This window comes from Peromyscus californicus, unplaced genomic scaffold (genome assembly GCF_007827085.1).
Source record: "Peromyscus californicus insignis strain IS unplaced genomic scaffold, ASM782708v3 Scaffold_21__1_contigs__length_65335640, whole genome shotgun sequence".
NCBI classification, from domain to species: domain Eukaryota; kingdom Metazoa; phylum Chordata; class Mammalia; order Rodentia; family Cricetidae; genus Peromyscus; species Peromyscus californicus.
In genome coordinates this window covers 11,090,123-11,111,985 of record NW_026294514.1, presented here as the reverse complement: position 1 = coordinate 11,111,985, position 21,863 = coordinate 11,090,123, and positions in this window count along the sequence as shown.

The window sequence follows — 21,863 nt, the reverse complement described above, 5'->3', positions numbered from 1 at the left end:
ATTCAGCCTCATGATATGGTGGGGACCTGTTTTTGTTGTTCGGAGGACATGTGCCATGACAAATTCCCAGGGCACCAACCCTTGTGTGGATAGTCTTGAGACCCTTAGTTACCTCATTACCAACTGTCGAAACATGGACTGAGCCGGCAAATCAGGAGCAACTTTGCACTTCAAGAATTTTCCGCTCTAATTTTCCAGTTGCTATGGAGATTGTCTCAGAAAAAAAGCATTGCATTTGATTGAAAATAGTCAATTTAGGTGCTGGGTTCCCATATAGTTCTTGTCACCACTGGCACTGCCTTTATTGCCACAGCATAAAAATGACAATTGATTTGATAGATGTGGATCAACACATTTAGAGCATAGCATTTACCTTGAGAAGGACAGGACACTGTCACCACAGGAGAAGCTGGAGAAAATGAAGGATTGTGCATTGTGAAAGTACTTAAACCCTGAAGATTGATTTCCAATGACTTACTGCGGTTCTAACTATGAAGGATAGTTACAAGGTTGCTCACAAATGGATATCACTATAGACTTAATAAATGCAGGGGGATTATACCTACTACTGTAATCCAGAGACACTAACAAGAAAAGAAGCAGCCAGCTGGGAGACACAGAATGAACAAACCTAATCTTCTCTGGGCAGCAATTATCAGAAAACCCAGCTACACCTGAAACAGCTGCATTCTCTTCTCTCATTGGGGTTCTGTTACAAACGAAGGGACCGGCAAGTTACCACCCCACTGGGCAGCCTTTGGACACTTGGGGGGGGGGGGGGACTAGGATTGGGAGATAAACGCCCTCCCCATTTGTCTCCAAGGTGAAAAAGTCTAAGGTCCGTTAGGATCAAGTCCCAGTTCTGTGCAGCTGTGGCCAGTTTGAGAACACACCTTTGGATTGGTTTTCCACCTTCCCTGTTTCATTCCTGATGTTTGCCAAACAGATTTTATGAAAATATTGATGGGAACAGATGTCCAAAAGGAACCTACTAATTAGGATGAGGTGGAGTGCATGGCATCTTTTCGACTTTCTATATACTTCCTTGTAATTCTTTCCTATCACAGAAATAACATGTAAGATTTATAGTTAAGGCTTGGGAGGCTTTGTCTCCCACGGCAGTCACTCCTAGGAATAACGTCTCTTGGACTCTTCAGGATCAAGTCACTCATCCTTGTGACACACATTCAGCACCCACTTATTAGTGAAGAGAACTATGGGGGAGGGGAGTGCTAAACCTTAGTGAGTGTGTGTTTCCAGTTTTCAGTAGACATTTGTAACACTCAGAGATGGGTGTTTTCTGAAGTTACTAACGGTGTTTTGGAGACTTGGGCCTAATGAGGGATTTCCAGTGGTGAATGAACACCACACAAGGACAATCCCCTGACACTGGAGTTTCTTTCCCTGAATTCCTTCCCTTTTGGTCCCTCCTACCTAGGATTTATATATAATATTTATATTATATTATAGGGACCTTCAGTGTGACGTGATGTTAGCAATACTGGAGGACCCGTAACACTAAGCCATAAACCCAAGCTTTTCTGTCCACTTATGTATACACCTACTCAACCCCCTGGTTTCTATTGGTGGGACAAGGCGTGCTTGTTGAAAGACTGAGAATGTAGCAGTTATAACAGCACATGGCCGTAACAGTATGATGTGATAATTACAGTATCGTTAAACTAGTGGTCATTATTACGTGATCATTGAAGTTATGCATACTGAATAACTCATTCTCCAATTTCAGCTAATCAATGTAGTAAGATACCTCAAGATGCTAATTGTGCTGGCCTGTCCTCCACAGTCAGTGTGTGACCATCTGAGTTATCTGCTAATTTGACGTGGCTGTAGGTTATCACAATGAGAATAAGGAAGGGGCAGGTCCTGCTCACCTGGATCTCTGACAGCAGAGGCCTTTGGAAGGCAGGGTACATGATTTATGACAACAGAATTAGAAAAAGAACAGAGAAAGGAGGAGGTCTCTCCTTCCTGCCCCTAAGAAAGTGAGAAAATTAATGCTGGTTTTGAAAGGAGAGCAATACATTTTGAACCCCTTCCCTAGAAAGAAATGCCAGTGAAGAAGTGGAAACATAGCCGGGCGGTGGTGGCGCACGCCTTTAATCCCAGCACTCGGGAGGCAGAGGCAGGTGAATCTCTGTGAGTTCGAGGCCAGCCTGGGCTACCAAGTGAGTTCCAGGAAAGGCGCAAAGCTACACAGAGAAACCAAAAAAAAAAAAAAAAAAAAAAAAAAAAGTGGAAACATTACCTTTATTACTGATGAGACTAACAGTGATGACTTTGCTCACCCAACCAGAGATTGGATAGACTTGTCCATCCAAACACACACACACACACACACACACACACACACACACACACACACACACGTGCGCGTGCCCGGCCTAGGCTTTCTGCTGCACAGTGTTTTGGCAAAACGGGTGAGCTGGACAACCATCTCCTAAAAAGGAAGAGGGAGCAGAACAATTTCTCTTCCAAACTCTGCACCAGGCAATGAAAGTGGGGGAGGAGGCAGCCCACTGTATTGAGTTAATGTGGTTGTGGGAACCAAGTGCCTAAGGCCAGGTGACTCAAACAGCAGAAATGCACGGTCGCCGATCTGAAGGCTGGAAGTTTGAGATGAGAGTGTTTTCTGTCCCACACTCCCCACTTCATGTTTACATGGCAGCTCTTCCTGAATACTGTCTATGTTCACGTTTCCCATTTTTTTTTTTTTTTTTTGGTTTTTCGAGACAGGGTTTCTCTGTGTAGCTTTGCGCCTTTCCTGGTACTCGCTTTGGAGACCAGGCTGGCCTCGAACTCACAGAGATCCGCCTGGCTCTGCCTCCCGAGTGCTGGGATTAAAGGCGTGCGCCACCACCGCCCGGCCCATTTTTTTTTTAAAAAAATGAGAACACTGGTTATATTGGATTCAAGGTCCACCTACTCCAGTAAGACCTGAAGAGGGCTGTGAGAAGAGAGGTGCTCAGACTTGAGTGTGGGGGTGCAGTGGTAAAGAAGTAAGGCCACGTTTGAAACAGCTGAAGGGCTGTTACGGCTGATGGCCTGGAGGGCCCTTGGGAGCTGTGCACACACACAAGCAGCTCGTGGAAACCATTTGTTCGCCGTTGCGGGAGCACAGAGGGGACGAGAGGTGAGCAGCTCTCTGCTGCTGCTGGGATGGGCTTGTGTTGAAGACTCTTAACGAGTGTTGCTGTGCTGCTTGTGCTAGGACTTTTCTACTGCTGTGATCAAATGCCATGGTCAAGGCAACTTAGGGAAGAGTTTATTTGGTTTCAGAATCCAGATGGATACGAGTCCATCATGGCGGGGCAAGGCAGCACTCAGCAGAGAGCGGAGGGCTCATGTTTTCAAATGGAAGCAAGAGAGGGAGAGGAGGAGGGGGGGAGAGGGAGAGAGAGAGGGAGAGGGGGAGAGGAGGAGGGAGGGAGAGGGAGAGAGGGGGAGAGGAGGAGGGGGGAGAGGGAGAGGGGGAGAGGAGGAGAGGAGGAGGGGGGAAGAGGGAGAGAGAGAAGGAGAGGGGGAGAGGGAGAGAGGGGGAGAGGAGGAGGGGGGAGAGGGAGAGAGAGAGGGAGAGGGAGAGAGAGAGGGAGAGGGAGAGGGAGAGAGAGAGGGAGAGGGGGGAGAGGAGGAGGGGGGAAGAGGGAGAGAGAGAGGGAGAGGGGGAGAGGGAGAGAGGGGGAGAGGAGGAGGGGGAAGAGGGAGAGAGAGAGGGAGAGGGAGAGAGAGAGGGAGAGGGAGAGAGAGAGGGAGAGGGGGAGAGGAGGAGGGGGGGAGAGGGAGAGAGAGAGGGAGAGGGGGAGAGGGAGAGAGGGGGAGAGGAGGAGGGGGAAGAGGGAGAGAGAGAGGGAGAGGGAGAGAGAGAGGGAGAGGGAGAGAGAGAGGGAGAGGGAGAGAGGGGGAGAGGAGGAGGGGGGGAGAGGGAGAGAGGGGGAGAGGAGGAGGGGGAAAGAGGGAGAGAGAGAGGGAGAGGGAGAGAGAGAGGGAGAGGGAGAGAGAGAGGGAGAGAGGGGGAGAGGAGGAGGGGGAAGAGGGAGAGAGAGAGGGAGAGGGAGAGAGAGAGGGAGAGGGAGAGAGAGAGGGAGATGGGGAGAGGGGGGAGAGAGAGAGGGAGAGGGAGGGGAGGGAGAGAGAGGGGGAGAGAGAGAGGGAGCTTGAGCATTGGAAGTAGCTTGGAGCTTAAACTCCCACAGCTCACCTCCACTGACCTACTTGCTCCAGCAAGGATGTGCTTCCTCAACTCCCCCAAACAGCACCACCAATTGGAGACCAAGCGTTTAAACACTAGAGTCTATTGGGGACATTCCTCATTCAAACGACTACATTGTTGTTCTGGAACAATCTGTCGGGACTCGCTCAGGGTGCCGCGAAGCCCAAGACATGGAGGCAGAGTTAGGGTTGCAGAGGGTGATGGTTGGAGCTTTCTCACTGAACTGTGGCCCCCAGCAGCAGCAAGGCCAAGAAGAGCCCTGCGTTTGGGGTCATCAAGGAGGGCGGTATTTGATTCAAGTTAATATGAGAGTCAGGCATTAACCCTGCCACTGAAGGCTGGTTGTAAACTTCTATGTGTTTCTCTAGTTTTCTAGTTTCTAGTTTTCTAGTTTCTCTCTGTTTGCTTCTAGTTGGCTGGGAAGCTATGTAGGGAAAAACAATGAGGGTTAGTTATGTTGGGGGCAATTGTGGTAGATAAGATATCAAAATATCTCTACACAGTTATCTAGTCGATGATTCCTGGCAATCTTCAAGACTTTGTCCTGTCTCTTATGAACTACTCTTTGTGGGTACTTTCAGATTTTCATTTGTCCCCGCAAAGAAAGTGAGGTTCTTATCCAGGTCAGCTGTGTTTGGAATGGCTGGTCTAACACCACGGTCCCCAGCATTTCGTACGCATGTGCATCGCTGTGTGAGTCGGTGACAAGAATGAGCTAATCAATAGCATCATGTTGAGTAGCTAGGCCGGGAAGCCCATAATGAAGAGGCCGAAGCAAGAGTTCAGGAACTGAAAACATGAGTTCACATCCCCTATTCGCCAGATAATTTTAGTATTTAGTGTCTTTTTCGGGCTTTTCGGTGTTTTCTTCTATAAAATAGAATAGCATCGTCTTGTAAAGATGGCTGTAAGAAACAAGAACAATCATAGCCCCTGGGACTCTGCTTCTTGCCATCTCTCATTGTGCAGATTTTCTATGTCCTGTGAGGGGACTGCTCAATAGTTGGGGCTCAGGCTATCCCCTTCCAGTGTGAAGACAGTAGATCTGTCTTTGTCTTGTGCATCCAAGTTGTTAGCAAACCTCTTGAGCAGAAGATCTGAGGAGTTTTCAGTTGTCCCCAAAGTCCAAATTCTACAGCAGACAATTTCTCTTCATTTGCACAGGTGACGTTTAGTCTCTATCTTCAAGAAATGCTATGAAGGTAAATGCCTGTTTTGTTCCCATTTCCCACTGTAAATTCTAGTGTCATCAGGGAAGAGTGATGGAAGATCTCCCTCTGGGGCCACAGTATACGTCCACAAAACCACCAGAGAGCCACAGGAGAAACTAAAGTAAGTTACTGGGGAAAGTGTTAATATGCTAGAGGTCACTCAGGAAGGTGTCGTTCTTTGGATGAACAATACTATGCCTGCACAAAGGCATATGTACCTTAGCATGTGCCCTACAAATTAAAAATAATAAGCTCTTTGGAATAGCAGGTACTTTATTTTACATATTGTATACATAGCATAGCACATAATATACACATGTAAGTATGTATGTCTGAAATGCATTCATGCATGCATATATGTATGTATGTATGCATGTATGTATGTATGTATGTAGTATCCAGTGTGCCCCAACACCATTATGTGTCATGCACTTTGATGAATGCTAGTGTCTACATCTCTGTGAAGGTATACAGGTAATAGGAGTTTGGAGGTGTGTTATTCTTCTGTTTGTAATTAAGGCCGAAGAGAGGTTCAATTTTTCATTCTATAGCTAGAAAACAGACTTAGAAACAAGAAGTCACTAGTAGTTCCCTGTGAAGATAACAGCAAGATGTAGGATCCCCACAAACATTCATTAGCCCTTACTTTGGGTTATTTTCTTAGTCCTTTTTTTTCAAAAATTGAACTAAAGGTTAAAGGTTAAACTCCATCTCCAACCACTCTTATTCTTGGCCTCCTAAACTATCTGGCAATTTACGTACCATGTTCAAGTTCAGAATTCCCTATGCTTGTGCTTAGATACTTATGCACAGTGGCCCCTCACTGTGATGTGGAGATTGGCTTCAGGGCCCCTCATAAATCACAGTGATCACAGTGCATGTGTGCACGATCCCCTTGCACACCACTGCATAGCATTCCCACCTAACCATATCTCCAGTCTTACTTTAAATCATTTTTAGTTTACTTTTAATACCTAAGAGCCTATAAATGATTGTTAGACTATTTTTTGTAGGAAAACACACACACACACACACACACACACACACACACACACACACACACACACACACAAGGGACCCTGCACATGCTCAGTATGGGTGAAATTTTTTTTTTTTTTTTTAAAGATTTTATTGATTTATCATGTATACAGTGAGTGTTCAGTCTGCAGACCAGAAGAGGGCACCAGATCTCATTGTAGATGGTTGTGAGCCACCATGTGGTTGCTGGGAATTGAACTCAGGACCTCTGGAAGAACAGCCAGTGCTCTTAACCTCTGAGCCATCTCTCCAGCCCATGGGTGAAATTTTTAACAAGTAGTTTTGACCCATGATTGGGAGTAGAACTTCTGGGTATGGAGGGTACACTGTGTACTGTAAACCTAATATATTGGCTGTCTGTTTTTATTTTGTAGCACCCACACAGAAAGTTTTCACTTAGGAAAGTATCTCAGAAATGTGTCTATCCACAGTGTTGTATGTCCACACATGCCATCCCTTTTACCTGTTGTACAGCTATCAGGGTGTGCAGATTGTATCTATTCCTTTGTAAACATCCAAATTGTTGTCCGTTTCTCCTCATGCCTAATGTACAGTGATGATTCTTTAACTGGCTTTTGTGTACAAAAGCAAGGTTTTTTTTTTTTTTTTTCTAGAGCAAACACCTAGAAATGAAATTGTCGGGTCTAAAGGTTATAAAAATGTCAACTTAACAGTTGTTTTTTACATGAGAATCAAGTGATTATTGTGACCCGGTTTCTGTAACCTATGACACTTGCCTTTTCCTTGCATTTTTATCATTTACTTGCTTGACAATCATAAATGGACACCCCAGAGGTGCTAAGGAACCACCCCTTCTCAGGAGGGCCTGTACAGCGAGAATCACAGATGCTGTTATCTTCACGTCCCTGTTTGTAAACTTACTTGTTCTTTTGAAATGAACTGTGGCAGAGCATGCAATAGCCTCCAGCCATGGGTAACAGTGTTGCTCCCCAGCCTCACATCATTCTCTGCTACCTCGAGAAATGCCGGGGCACCTGAATGTGTCAGTCAAAACGCACTTGATCTCATTTCTCACCCTAATGTTTCTGCTCTTCCATCATAAAATCAGCTGCCTTTTATTTTATTTTTTTCCCCAATCCCTGAGAGTAACATCCAGTTCCAGTCGGCATGTTTCATGCACTCCTCGATGATGTTCTAGCACAGTCAATTTTTGTATCTCGTGCATGTGTACATATGGTAAGAGTTTCTTCAAGTCCTAGCCATGTGGGGGAGGAATATTGCGGTTGCTTTGTTAATGCACTGTTTGTGTTGGAGCGGGTATGGCCCCGCGCTCTAGCTCTCAGCGCTGGGCGTAATGAGATGGCTTTGATGGTGGTGTAAGAGACTAAGGATGGTCACAGCTTCACACTTCAAAGCCGAGCATATGGGGTGAATACTGGGTAAGCTTTGTACTCTTTGGGGATGGTTGGGAGACAATTCTTAACAGCTCTGTTTAATGAAGACATTGGAAAAGAAATATTCTATCTTTAAAACAATTTTGAATTGCAAAGAGAGAAATTTCCACGCCCCCCCCCATTCCACAGACTAAACTAAGAATAATTTTTCCTAGTCTGCACTTAATTAGAGGCAGCACAGCTCAGCAATGCTGCTATGCTGTATTTTCAAATGCCGCTCTTCCAAACGTACTGTAACAAGATTAACCGGCCAGCTTTAGTTTAGGTATGTACATGGATTTAGGTAAAAAAAAAAAAAAAAAAAACCAAAAAAAAAAAACCCAAACAAAAAAGACTCTTAAGGCTATCTGTTTTACCATCTGAGAGATTTTTTATAATTTCTGATAAAAAATTACCCCTTCTCATTAAAAAAAAATCAATGAATAAACAGCCCCTTGGCTATATTAAGAGAGCGATGCTAAAAGCAGGGGGTGAATAGAAGATTTCAAGTCTAGCACCAGTTTAATTTTTAGAATTTTGTGCTTTTTTTTCTCTCCCTCTTCTTGATTTGGGTCTGGGGTGCCAGGGGTGGGACCGAAGATGCCTTCTTGATGGGTATGTGCTTATGAAAAGATCCGATCCTTTTTTGAGGTATCCCCAGCATTCTGGCTTAGAAATAATAATGATAAAACATACACTCGTGCGAGGGTTTGGGGAAGAGGAAAGGGAATTTAACTTCCTAGAGGAAAGAGTGACAGACGAGGGTTTTTCTAAGTTGTGCATTTTGGCTGCAATTACAAGTGTAACAAAAACGAAGCTTCTGAATTATGTTCCTTGAGCTGCTGAAATGTAACTCTGCGTAGCATTGAGTTTTGATTCCATTTATATTGGCACCTCCTAAATTGCCCCTGGAACAAACAGGAGCAGAAGGAAAGACAATGACATTACTTCCTACCGTGACATGGAGTGTGTGCTGGTGTAAGGCAGGGGGTACATTTAATTAAGCAGATTCTTAAAACGCCTTTCAATATCCCTCAATTATTGCATATGCTCAATAAAATATGCATCTCTGCCATAGTTATATCTGCTCTAAACTTAGAGAAGGTCTTTGTGGGGCAATATGAGGGTGGAAGTTCCAGTGCAACAGGAAAACCCCGCTATTGGTTCTTCTGTAATGAGGAATGTCACCGAATGCATCAATGTCTCTAGAGTTAAGACTAGGAAGTGCCTAATAGACACACATAGAAGTTGCTAGAAATCATTGTTCAGTCAATAAAATCAGCCGCAACAAAGGTTCAAGATGCGCATTTGTAAACAGTATCATTATCAGTCAAACGTTTCAGAACAGAGAAAATGAAAATATCAGAACCCCCTCCCCCCTGAGAGCCGTGGGACAACCTTGTCCAAGACACAATAACTAAAGCCATTGGTCTTCCAACAAGAGGTGATTTAGGAAGCAGTAGTTTTGCTTTACTTGTTTCATGACTGAACTGTGTTCAGCACCTAACTATTTCTGAGCAAGGTGATCCCAATGTTTGACAAGATCAACGGGTTTGCTATCCCACAGGTCCGTGTGACTTGGACTTCTGCCGGGGAGACCGCTGTCGCAAGCACATCAAATGGGAGCATAATGGTGGAGAGCGGGTCCTGTGGCTTCCCACTGAAGACAGCTCTTGGTTGCGTTGAACCCAAATCTGATTTCATTAGCATAGCGGTGCCTTATTTCCACCTGCAAGCTCTGCTTGCAACAGTGGTCCAATATTTCACAAAGGTCGACTGTCTGCTTCACATCTCATCAAGGGGCTGCCATGCCTGGTTACCTCATTTCTGGTGATACAAACTGAAGTGCCTTTGTCTGCTGTTGGCCAGTTCCCACACGACTTTAGGGTTCTTCTCATTGGGGATCTTTGTCTACAATAATTTGATCTTTACTGTCTGTGGAGTATTGATTCCCTGATCATCAAGTGTACATTTATGAATTGTGTTTTATATTACAATTCTTTCCCTCATCAATTTGGAATATATGACTCATCTGAATTGCTGTTTTTATAGGAAGTTCTGGATACATATAATTTGTAACTGGCAGATTTCTAGACACAAAGTTAGTGCTCCAGTCTTTCCTACTCTTGAGGCTCAGGGAGCATTGCGGAAGAGGTGGCGGAAAGGTTGAAAGAGCCAGAGGTTGGGGAGGATGGGGGGGGGGCAGAACTGCCTTCTGGACATGTCAGGACTGCCACACTCCTAGACTCGTAGTAGTTGTGGCAACCTGCACAAGATATGCATAAGATTCAGCCAGTTAACATTCCAGCATGAAAAGAGACCCCCCCACACAGCTTCTTTGTAGCATGAATCTTAGAGGTTGTATTAATAAAATCAAGCCTGAGGCTAGTTATTGGGGTGAATGCTGGAAGATCAGAGAATCAGAACAAGCCTTAGCTACCTCACCTCGCTAGTTCCTCAGCTGGTCTTGTTTCCTCAGACTGGAAGCCCCTGAATCCTCATCCAGAATGAATCTCAGCTGAACTGCTGCTCCAAAGCCTGAAACTTTAACCAGCTAAAAGTTTCTAGTTTCTGGTCTTCACACATTATATATCTTTCTGTTTTTGCCATCACTCCCTGGGATTAAAGGTTCACTTCTTGGGATTAAAGGCATGTGTCACCATGCCTGGCTGTTTCCAATGTGGCCTTGAACTCACAGAGATCCAGAGGGATTTCTGCCTCTGGAATGCTAGGATTAAAGATGTGAGTGCCACCATTTTCTGGCCTCTATATCCAGTGGCTGTTCTGTCTCTGACCCCAGATAAGTTTATTAGGGTGCACAATATTTTGGGGAAGACAATACCACCACACTTCTTTTTTTTTGACAGCTTATGGCTGCTAGAAAAGGGAGGGTCAGTCTTTTAAAGGGTGTGGCCTCTCATAGGTTGACTGCAGTCCAGTGTGCGGCTCCACATCTGTGAACATCTGGGCAGCACAAAGTAGAATCGATGGGTCTAAAACAGAAGAACAATGTTGGAAGAGTGTGTCAAAGGAATCCAGGCATTGAAGGTGGGGAGGAAAGATGATTATGATCAACACACGTTTTCTACATGCATGACATTCTCAAAGAACCAGTAAAGTATATAGAAAAATCTTAGTGCTTTATGGGAAGTTTTTTCTTCTTCTACATTTTATAGAGAAGTTGAAACTCTGAGATGACAATAAATTTTTTAAGATCTCAAATCTGCTTATCAAAGAGCAGAAATGCCATTTGACTCTACATTATTCTATATTCTATATTATGTTGTTTCCACTAAAATGGACCTCTGCCCTCAAACCCACAACTTCTGACAACTGGGGAGTTGCTGCTGCAAACATCTGATGCTCTTCCCTTTAGAAACCAGGGGCTAAGGACACGTCTGAGCAGGCATTCTGAACGGTATAAAAAGCAATGTTCCAGAAGTGTAGCTTCGGATAGAGACACTGGCCGGGAAGGACAAAGATGTGTTAGAGAATTTAGCGGAAGATCTCAGCATAGCGTTTTGCGCTTGGGGCTACTGTGGCACCCCCACTGCGAGTCGCTCTAAGTGACAGTGAAAGGAGAGACAGGTTTGGGAGTCGTCAGATGTCAACTCTATGACTCTCTTGTGTTCTCCCTTTCTTCTTGCATCCTCCGGCAGCCATCCCAGATTATTGCTGAAGCATTGTTTTGTAATTCCTTAACCTCACTTGACTGTGTCCCTGGAATCTATCCCCAATGCCTTCCCTAGGAGCTGTGACTCGTTAGTATCTTAAAATAGTGTTAAATAAGCAAAAATCACTTAGACTAAAATAAGACTTGAGATTTTCTTAGCTCCATGGAGCCTACAATATCACTGGCTTCCAATGCTGGAGTACAGACTGACTCAGAGCATGAGTCTTTCCCAAGACTCCGTATCTCATCAGTGCGGTCTTTTCTTAGAACACTCTGTGTTTCACTCCTTCATCACGTGACAGCTTTCATTAAAACGTGGGGGGTAGAGAGGAACCCTAAAATGGCAGATTAGGTGTTTTCCTACCCTTACTGTGGTTGGGTGTCCTGTCTCAAATTCTAAGGTACCTCCAAATAATGAAGGCCCACACTCCTACTGCCCTGGGCCTGTACCAACATCCCTGGTGCAAATACATCTTATATACTAACGGAATGATTCACATGGTGTCAGGGTGTCTCTGTTGCAGAAGATGCCGTAGCCAAAGCAGGAGAGCTCTGAGGCATGCTGTAATCTGTCTGGAGAAGACAGAGTCAGGTACCAAAGATCTAGTACTAAACATCTCAGAAGACAGGCAAGCTAGTGGGTCATTTGAAGTAGCCCTTAATTATGCTGAAGAAGGGGGCTTTTGTAGAGAAGAAAGCTGTCCAGTAGACTTTTCTGTGGTGTTGGAAATGCTGTCTACCTGTGCTATTGAGTGTGGAGATCGTAGCCATATGTGGTCACCAGACACGAGAAACGTAGCTAGTGAGTGAAATTAAAAAGCTTTTCAAAATTTTATGAAGTTTATTATTAGCATGTGACTACCATATTTACGTGTTTAATTTTGACATTTTCATAAATGCATATATATTTGACAATATTCACCCTATTACCTGCTCCTGACATTTTAAAAGTTGAAGTTATATGTCCTGTGTAACTAGAGATTTTTGTATTGAACAGTGAAGATATGACCCTTACTCTTAACTTGTAGTGTCTCCAAACAACATATATAAATTGGGGTGATAAACATTGTTTCAAATTTACACCTTAAATTTTATTAATTGTAAATGATACGTTTTTCCTTCTGCATTCAGATTCGGAATGGGTTAGAAACCCAAGCCTTCTCACATAAAGGCAAAATTTTATTTATTCACTTATTTGTGTGTTGTGATATATGATGTGTGTGCATGTTCTTGGGGGGGGCACGTGTATATCAAGGCATGTGTGCGGAGGTCAGAGGACAATTTTGGGTGTCGCTTCTTGCCTTGTCCGCCTTGCCTGGGACTGTGTCTTTGCCGTGGTGTAAGCCAGGCTAACCGGCCCTCAGCACCCCTTGGCTCCCCTATCTCAGCCTCACCCCTGCCCTGCGCCATGCTTCCTGCTCTGCCAGGGTTCTGAGGATCTGAACTCAGGGGTCAGATCCGCCTGGCACGCGTCTTACCCACTGAGCCATCTCCCGAGATCAAAGCAAACTTTTATTGTGAGACTAACTTCAAGAAAGACTCGACCATGCTCAAACTGTTTTTAAAACTGTGATAAGGCTGTGGTGGAGATGTCTCGACAACAGGGTGAACTTGATGTCCTGAAGGGCACACTCAGAAGGCTTCTGCTTAGTTCATGCTACCACCAAGACTGCCGTTGCACACTTTACCTCAGTGGGCCTGGTTTTGATCTGAATTTCTTAAAATTGCCCGCTGCTTCAGGCTTTGCTGAGCAGCTGGCTGTGGTGTGTGTCTCCTTGTGAAGCCGACCTGCCTGAGAAGTCAGTCTTGTCCAGACAAGGAAGCAGTTGGGTTGGTTCACTAGGTGGGATTTCAGTGCCCTTGAGCCTGACTTGGGAGCTAACCCAGCCAAAGGATGCGTGCGATGTAACAGATTCGGTTATAGTCTTCAGTCTGCTTCTTTGCTCTTTTCCTGGTGTTGGGCATCGAATCCAGGGCCTCTCACAGGCACGGCAAACCACATGAGTTGCCCTTGCCCTGTTTTGTCTTTCAAACTTGGTAGTTATCCCAAGTTCTCCTTCTTTGGTCAGGCCCTCCCAATGGCGGGACAGTTTTGGGGTAGTGGCTCCTTCTTACCTGGTGAAGCTCTCGTCCTGGCTTCCAATTAGACCCATGTGAGCTAGCCAGGGAGCCTAGAAGCTTCCATTATAGTGTGTGTGTGTGTGTGTGTGCGAGAGAGAGAGAGAGAGAGAGAGAGAGAGAGAGAGAGAGAGTGCGTGTGTGTGTGTGTGCGTGTGTGTGCATGTGTGTGTGTGTGTGTGTGTGTGTGTATGTGTGTGTGTGTGTGTGTGTGTGTGTGTGTGTAAAACAGGAGGAATGTAATAAGCCTTGCAGCATGACTACTTGGAGCAAGAACGGTTGAAGCAAGTAGCATTGGGGACCACGCTGGTGGCTTCCATCTCTGCCAGGTGGGGCATGTGTTCTGTGTGTGATGGAGACACACTGGGATGGGATGAGTTGGGATGTAGGCAGAGGTCCCTTCTAACTGTTAGGATGGTGTTTTAGTGCTTGCATGTCAAGGTAGACAAGTTGGGCCCTACAACCAGTAACAGAGCCAGAAGAAGCAACAACTTCTAAGAACAGACTTCCATAACGGAAATCACAAGCACCAGGGCAAAGCTCCTCTTTCCCCTGGGTCCCCCCAAACTTTGTCTCCCCAGGACACCCACAAGGATTGCCTAAGGAACAGGGAAAGGCTTGCCCCTCTTATTTATGTTTTGTTTAAGTCTTACATTCATTTCTCCCCCTTATAAATAACAATTAATCATAGTTTATTTCATCTCTGCTAAACACATCAGTCACTCACTATTTAAACATCTAACTTAATTGGAAACCGTGTGAGCACATTTTCTCCCTCCTGCCATAAAAATACAGTAATTCGCTTAAAAAATCAACTATGAGGAAACTTAAGTATTTTTATGAATATAATGCTAGAGGTAATTTGCGTTCACTTAACCTAATAGAGCAGAAAGAATTCTGCACTGTGGGATAGTCTGAATCTGGGCCTTCAGCTGTGCATATGTTGGGCGATGGAGGAGAAAGATGTGGTGAGCAGTTCCGGAGCACTGCGCTTTCAAGTGGAAGGTTGGCTTTCGGTCTTCAGCCTATGTACTGTCTTATTGCATGAGGATGCTTGCTCAGAGCCTTACATTCTTAATTCTTAAACATCTTTGGAAAGGGTCTCCAATCCACTATATTAGGCCACATTTCGGTGGCCAGCAACATCTTAGTAGTTGCTAAAAACAAACAAACAAACAATAACAACAAGAAAACAGATACCCAGTGGCCAGAGGCAGATGAGCAAAGAGAGAAATTTCTCACAGGTTGGCTCTACAGAACCCTCCAGAATCATTTATTCTGGGCCATGGGTTAATCACCCCAGAACTCGGCTTTGAAATGGCAACAATGCACTGATATTTAGTGGAACAATGCATCACACTGGTTTCGAGGCTAAGCTGTTTAGGGACTGTGGGATTCTAGAGAGTTCTTTACTCTCAGGAAGCCCCAATTCCTGAGTCTAGATACAACCATAGCATGGCCCTCAAAATATTGAGAAGTTGTCATAATTTCTGTAGAGTACCCATTATTGCAACTAAGGGCTAAGTTTTCCTTCCTTATGTTGTATGGATTTGTGAAGAGATGGTTATAGGCTCCTTGCATTCAGTATCTTCTTACAGAGAAAAGAAAGTGATCACTTTGTACCAGTTTGCCATGTTTTCCCATGAATTTTTTTCTGACACATAAAGAAGTATAAGTTTTATGATTAAAATTTCAGAATTATATTTCCTGCTTACTAATCTGAGCCCCTTTCAAGACCATAGAGATCACACCGCAGACGCAGACAGTCCCGTGGCTGGAGGACTGGGATTGCTTCAGATGGACAGGACACAATAGGAGCAGGCCGGCACCAGGACCCAGAAGCACTGCTTTCATCCGGAGGCGAGCAAGCCTCCCAGTTGCTGGAAGTTACAGCCTTGTTGTGCTGTCAGGAGAAATGGGCTGATGTCGAGGAGAAAGTTTAACCTAATCTAATGGACACCTATGGACCAAAGACCATATGATAGCACCAGCAACCTTTTTCACCTGCCAAGAGCAACTTCCTGGGGAATGACTAAACTGACAATTGTTTGTTAATTACCCGGACTTGGACGATCTGTTCTCTAACCTCAGCATTACCAATTTTATATCGTTGGTTGTGAAATGGATAGACTGCGGGAAGGGCTGACTTTTTTTTGTAGCTAGAGAGTTTTCTCTCTGGGTCCCGCCAAGCCCCGGCTGTCCAACAGCCCACTTATAAAATAAACACACAGACACTTATATTATTTAAACTGTTTGGCTAATGGCTCAGGCTTTTTGTTAACTGTTCTTATATCTTAAATTAACCCATTTCTATTAATCTATACTTTACCATGTGCCTCGTGGCTTACCGGTACCTTACGTCTCACTTGTCATGGCGGCGGCTGGCAGCATCTCTCTCACTCAGCCTTCCACTTTCCAGCTTTATTCTCCTCCTTGTCCTGCCTGTTCTTCCTGCCTAGCCAATGGCCAATCAGTGTTTTATTGATTGACCAATCAGAGCAACACATTTGACATACAGAACATCCCACAGCATTTTTCTTTCTCTATTTTTATTATTCTACACAAGGTCACACAGAGGTCAGTGATTTATATGCAGAATTTAATCTGCTCATGTAAGTAACTCCTCACTCGTCGTATACCTGTATGGAACCCCAAGAAAACTCACTGGTTCACCAGGTGGGACTTTGGTGGTAGCTGTACCTTGGTAGCAGACCAAGGTAGTTGGTCTTCCTGGGCTCCCTGTCTGGGTGAGTAGCTGTGGGAGCATCTCCTCAGGATGCTCCATCACAGCTTCATCACGTCTTCATAAAGCTTCATCACATAATGTTTGTTTGTATGCATGCTTTCAGGGCTGGCTTTTTGACGCTGGACAACCAATTGGCATGCTCATCCCTGGGGAGACCACCTCTCCCGCTCCCAGCTCTCCTTCGTTGACAGGCACTTATTTGTAAGCATGTCTATCAAAGCATCATTTGTAACACGTATGACATATAAGTAAACATTGGAAACAATGTAAGCGTTTCCTATGTAGAGACAAAACTACAGCAGATGTCCATGTATGAAGTTTTGAACATAGAAAACATAATCTAATGTAGAGGGAATTCATAGATAATTAATTAATGCAACAAGTGTTTATTAAATAACCTGCCAGGTAGTATCCTCAGTGGGCAAATAGAATTCATATTCTTTCCATTTCCTTAGGTTGTAGTTCAGAGAGGAGGGAGATATAACAAATGACAAACTGAATCAATACATTAACTGTATAGTATGATCGAAAATACTAAGTCCTATACCCCCAAAGAAAAAGCAACAGAGCAAGGTCATTGAGAGTTGTGGGTTTCCTGAGCATTGGTGGCATATGCTTTTAGTACCCAGGAAGCAGAGGCAGGGGGATCTCTTTGAGTTGGAGACCAGTGTAGTTGTCCTAGTTGGAAGTAGGTAATGGTTTCTATGGGACGACCCAAATTAGGCCTTATCACAAGGGCAGTGTTGGAACAACGCCACATGGAGAGGTAGCCAAGAGCTTTAGGGATGGCAACAACCAGTGTCAAGGTCAAAGAACAAAATAGCATAACTAAGCATGCTCTCAAAAGTATAAGTATATAAACATGTATTTTATTTACATCACATGCTAGGCAAAGATTGCTACCACTTTAATCTTCCAACTTATCTCTTTTTTTAAAAAAAAGATTTATTTATTTATTATGTATACAGTGTTCTGCCTGCATGAAGGCCTGCAGGCCAGACGAGGGCACCAGATCTCATTACAGATGGTTGTGAGCCACCATGTGGGTGCTGGGAATTGAACCCAGGACCTCTGGAAGAGCAGCCAGTGCTCTTAACCTCTCAGCCATCTCTCCAGCCCCATCTTATCTTTTATTGTTAGAGAAAAAAATTAAAATTTAGAGTCTAACTCAATCCTGTCGTTCCATCGTCCTTAAAGGGTGACTGTTAACGTGTCTCAGGATGAACTTTCTCAAGCTCACCTTCAGTGCAGGCATCCAGGTTAGATCTGAAGAGGTTAGATCGTAAGAAGGCAAAGGAGCACCCGCCTTGCCAGATGTCATTCTTCTGTGTGTTCTACCATGCAGGCAGGTAGCACAGGCCTACCAAAGTAGAAACCTTAGTTTGTGGGAGAAACGTAGAAACAGCAAGTTGCTGAGTTTAGGCAGATCACCATTAATTTCTCGTCTACTAGGATAAACAGGTCCTACTAGCAGAAAACACGTTTTTTTTTTTTTTTTTTTTTTTTTTTAAATGGGAGAATAATTGTCAACATTCGCAAGTCAGAGAGTAATTTGAATGTTGTACTCTTAATTGGACCTTAGGTCACTATACATTCTTAACATTATATCTATAAAGGAATGACTTGTTTTTGTTTTTTAAAGTAATACACATTGAAGTGAATTCATAACGCTGCTTTTATTCAGGTAGAAATGTTATTCTTGCAACTTTAAAATGAATTTGGCTGCCAATAATATTCTCCTCCCTCTTTTTAGCTTAATGATGCTATTTATATTTTCCTAAATATAAATTTAATATCTTAATTAAATTTAAATTTCCTAAGTATAAATTCTTTGTTTCCACTGATTTTTTTCCATTTCCCACCCAGGACAGAAAGACCTCAACACATTGTTGCTATTCCTCTTTCTTTTCCTGGAAAACTTAGGTAGAAAAGATTGGAAAGTGATTATCCAGACTTCAAGAGTGAATTCATTCACCCAGTTTTGAGAGGAAGTAGAGTCTGTAAGGGAACAGGTTTCTGTTCTGAAGTTCTAGGAGAGTATTATAAACAGAAACAGAAAACAAGTGAGCTCAGTTATGTTTAACACTGTTCGTCAGTTGCCAGACACACAAGAGCTTTTCAGTCCAATTCCATCTAGAAGTTTGTAGTTGGTCAGCTCCTGGAGAACATAAATAAGGGTAAAGTAGTAATAGTGGATCCTTTTCCATCATCTGTCTATCTATCTATCTATCTATCTATCTATCTATCTATCTATCTATCTATCTATCTATCTATCTATCTATCATCTATCTATCCATCTATCATCTATCATCCATTTATCTATCCATCTATTATCTATCATCTATCTGTTTATCTATCTATCTATCCATCCATCCATCCATCCATCCATCCATCCATCCATCCATCCCTAAACATGTGTGTGATAACTTAAACATTGCTGTATACTAGAGTGCATGAATAGCCCAGATTGATGCATCATTGTTTAAAAAATGGAAAATTCTTTGAGCTGTAGTTTCAAATGATGCCTCAGGAATCCTGGGTGGAGGTAATTGTGAGGTCTTGGGATCGGGGCTTCTTAGTTACTGACTTGACTTCCTGAGAACTGCCCTTGCTCACTTCTTTCCACTGCAAACGGAAATGAGCCACTAGGTGCTGTGGGATGGTCTGTATAGCAAATGTGTTGCTAATTAGTCAATAAATAAAACACTGATTGGCCATTGGCTAGGCAGGAAGTGTAGGCGGGACAAGGAGGAGAATAAAGCTGGGAAGTGGAAGGCTGAGTCAGAGAGACACTGCCAGCTGCCACGATGACAAACAGCATGTGAAGATGCCGGTAAGCCACGAGCCATGTGGCAAGGTATAGATTAATGGAAATGGATTAATTTAAGCTGAAAGAACAGTTAGCAAGAAGCCTGCCACGGCCATACAGTTTGTAACCAATATAAGTCTCTGTGTTTACTTGGTCGGGTCTAAGTGGCTGTGGGACTGGCAGGTGAGAGAGATTTGTCCTGACTGTGGGCCAGGCAGGAAAATTTTAGCTACAACTAGGCATGTTTCTGGCCTTTGAAAACTAATTTTGAGTTTAACAGTGAGTTTTGCTTTGGGGAGCCTACTTGTATTATTTTGTAATGCTTGCCAAGTGAGTCTACTTGGAATGTTAGAAATAAGTAAGCTGCTCTGCAGCCACATACGTGCCCTGTAACTGACACAGGAAGACCACAACTTTCCATTGACTTTGGAAGGGCACTATTGAACTACTGTAGGTGGGTCACTCAACAGCCCCTTTATCTGGGCCGGCTTTGTTTGTTTCATGATGTTGGTATGTGCCTGCTTTCTGTAGCAGCTTTTCTAAATTCCTGTCGTGAAAGATTTAGTCTGAAAATTGGGGTCCATGGTTCCTTTCCCAGATGCACAGTGTCAAAACCATCTTGCAGAAAAGGGTAGTTGAGCTCATGCATTGCTTTATGAAGGTGGAACTTGGATTCAGCCCCACAGCGAGTCCTTCCAGCACTGTGTCCAATGTCTCCCATTTAGCTTTTCTTTCTGTGGACTCAGCGATGTGGATGAAAATTCAGCTTCCCTCCTGCTATGGAAGCAGTTGACTAGCAATTATGTGTTTTATGGCTGTAGCCATCAGATGTCCAGTTTCAGCATGCTTTCCTTTTGGTACATGTTCTGAAAACTTAAAGCACCATATGTAATGATAGCTAATTGCTTTTCATGTAATAACCATTTGTATTTTTAAACCCGAGTCTCCAGCCTGGTGCTTCGCTCTGCTTGATAATCTGATGTGAAGACCACATTCAGGCAAGATTTCACCTTATTTTAACCTCATTCATGTTTTTATGCCAACAACCTGCAAGGTTTCTGGCATTCCTCAGCTCTTTAGTATTTCTTTTTTAAAGCATTTAATAAGGGAGTTGCATTGGTTGAAGAGGTTCTGCTTATTCAAACGGTAATATAATCCACAAATCTGAAGTTCTTTCCTTAGATATAAAAATGTCGAATATCGTAAAACACCAGTTCAGGCTTCTGCACCTGCATCTATATATGAGTCACTAGCCACTGAAGAGGGGCTTAATGTAATAAGTAGAACTTCTGAAGACATTCCAGGCAGCTTTTTGAGCCCCTGAAATGACACCCACTTCTGTGGAATGAAATCTATAGACTCTCTTACCACTGGCTGAAGATGCTAGTGTCTGAAGCTATTTCTGAGAATTTTTTTTTTGTTGTTGTTGAATCTAAAGCAGGCAAACTAAGTACAAGTGTTTCTTCCGAGAGCCTCCTTTTCCCTCTTCTCCTGGGCTCCTCACTATTGTTTTGTCTAAATGAAGTCTTCTGTTGGTGTTATTGTAGACGCGGTCCGACCACAGGCGTCTTAAACCAGACATTAATAGCATCTCTCACAGCCCTGTCAGTGCTCAAACACAAATATTGCATGTGTGTTTTGCAAAAGCCACACATCAGATGCTAATGGAGTACATTTCCCCCCTGCCTAAACAAACCAGCATAAAGGGCTTCCATCTACGTCAGTTTACCATAAGGTCTCCGAAGTATCAGAAGCACCAGCCGTACGCTATGCGATAAATACAGTGCTTCTGTAGGAGAAAATAACAGAATTGTCAGGGAAACATCAGGCCTGTTACATTCCCTGTGAAATAATAGCAACGGAATCTCAGCTTCTTTTTCTTTTTGATAAAATAAAGTATTTAACGAGGAGTAAATACCAATATTTAGAATGATAATTTTTTTTTTCATTAAAGAACACATGGAAAGTGAAATCGTAGCAGAGTTTTCCTCCTTGTTTTCAGCTCACTTCAGGGCGTTGTGACAGTTGTGTTGGAATAAAATTGGAGCCTGAGCCTCTGGAAGTGAGGGGTTCCCGCTGCCACCAGAGCACCAGAGTGCCAATCTGCGGGAGGCAGGAGAAGAGCGAAACCGCAAGCTGAGAATCAAACTTTCACATCAGCTTTCTAACTTTAGAGCAAAAAAAAAAATGGAATTACTTTAATTATATGACATTTAACTAGAAATACAATTTGCTGGGATTATCGCTCTCATTTAAAATACCTTCTTGGTAGGTTTCAATTAACATAAAAATCAGATCAGGCGTGTAGATAAGGTCAGTGGGACAGACTGCTTTACTAAATCATCGTATTTGCTTTGACTTGGAGGGGTGACATGGAGGGAATTGGAAAAGCATGAACAGAAAGAGAGATTTTCTCCTCTCTGTCTCTGTCTCTCTGTCTCTCTCTCTCTCTGTCTCTGTCTCTCTCTCTCTTCCATTTTCCCTGGGGGAAATGTGTCAAGGTCTTTTAACCCTTCCTAGAACGTACCAGTGCTCTGCTTCGGTCAGAGACATTTCTGGTTCGCTGGGTGTCTCTGTGCATTCAGGGCGTGAATGAGTCTGCAATAAAACAAAGTGAAATCATTGTGCACATAAAGTTTAATGGGA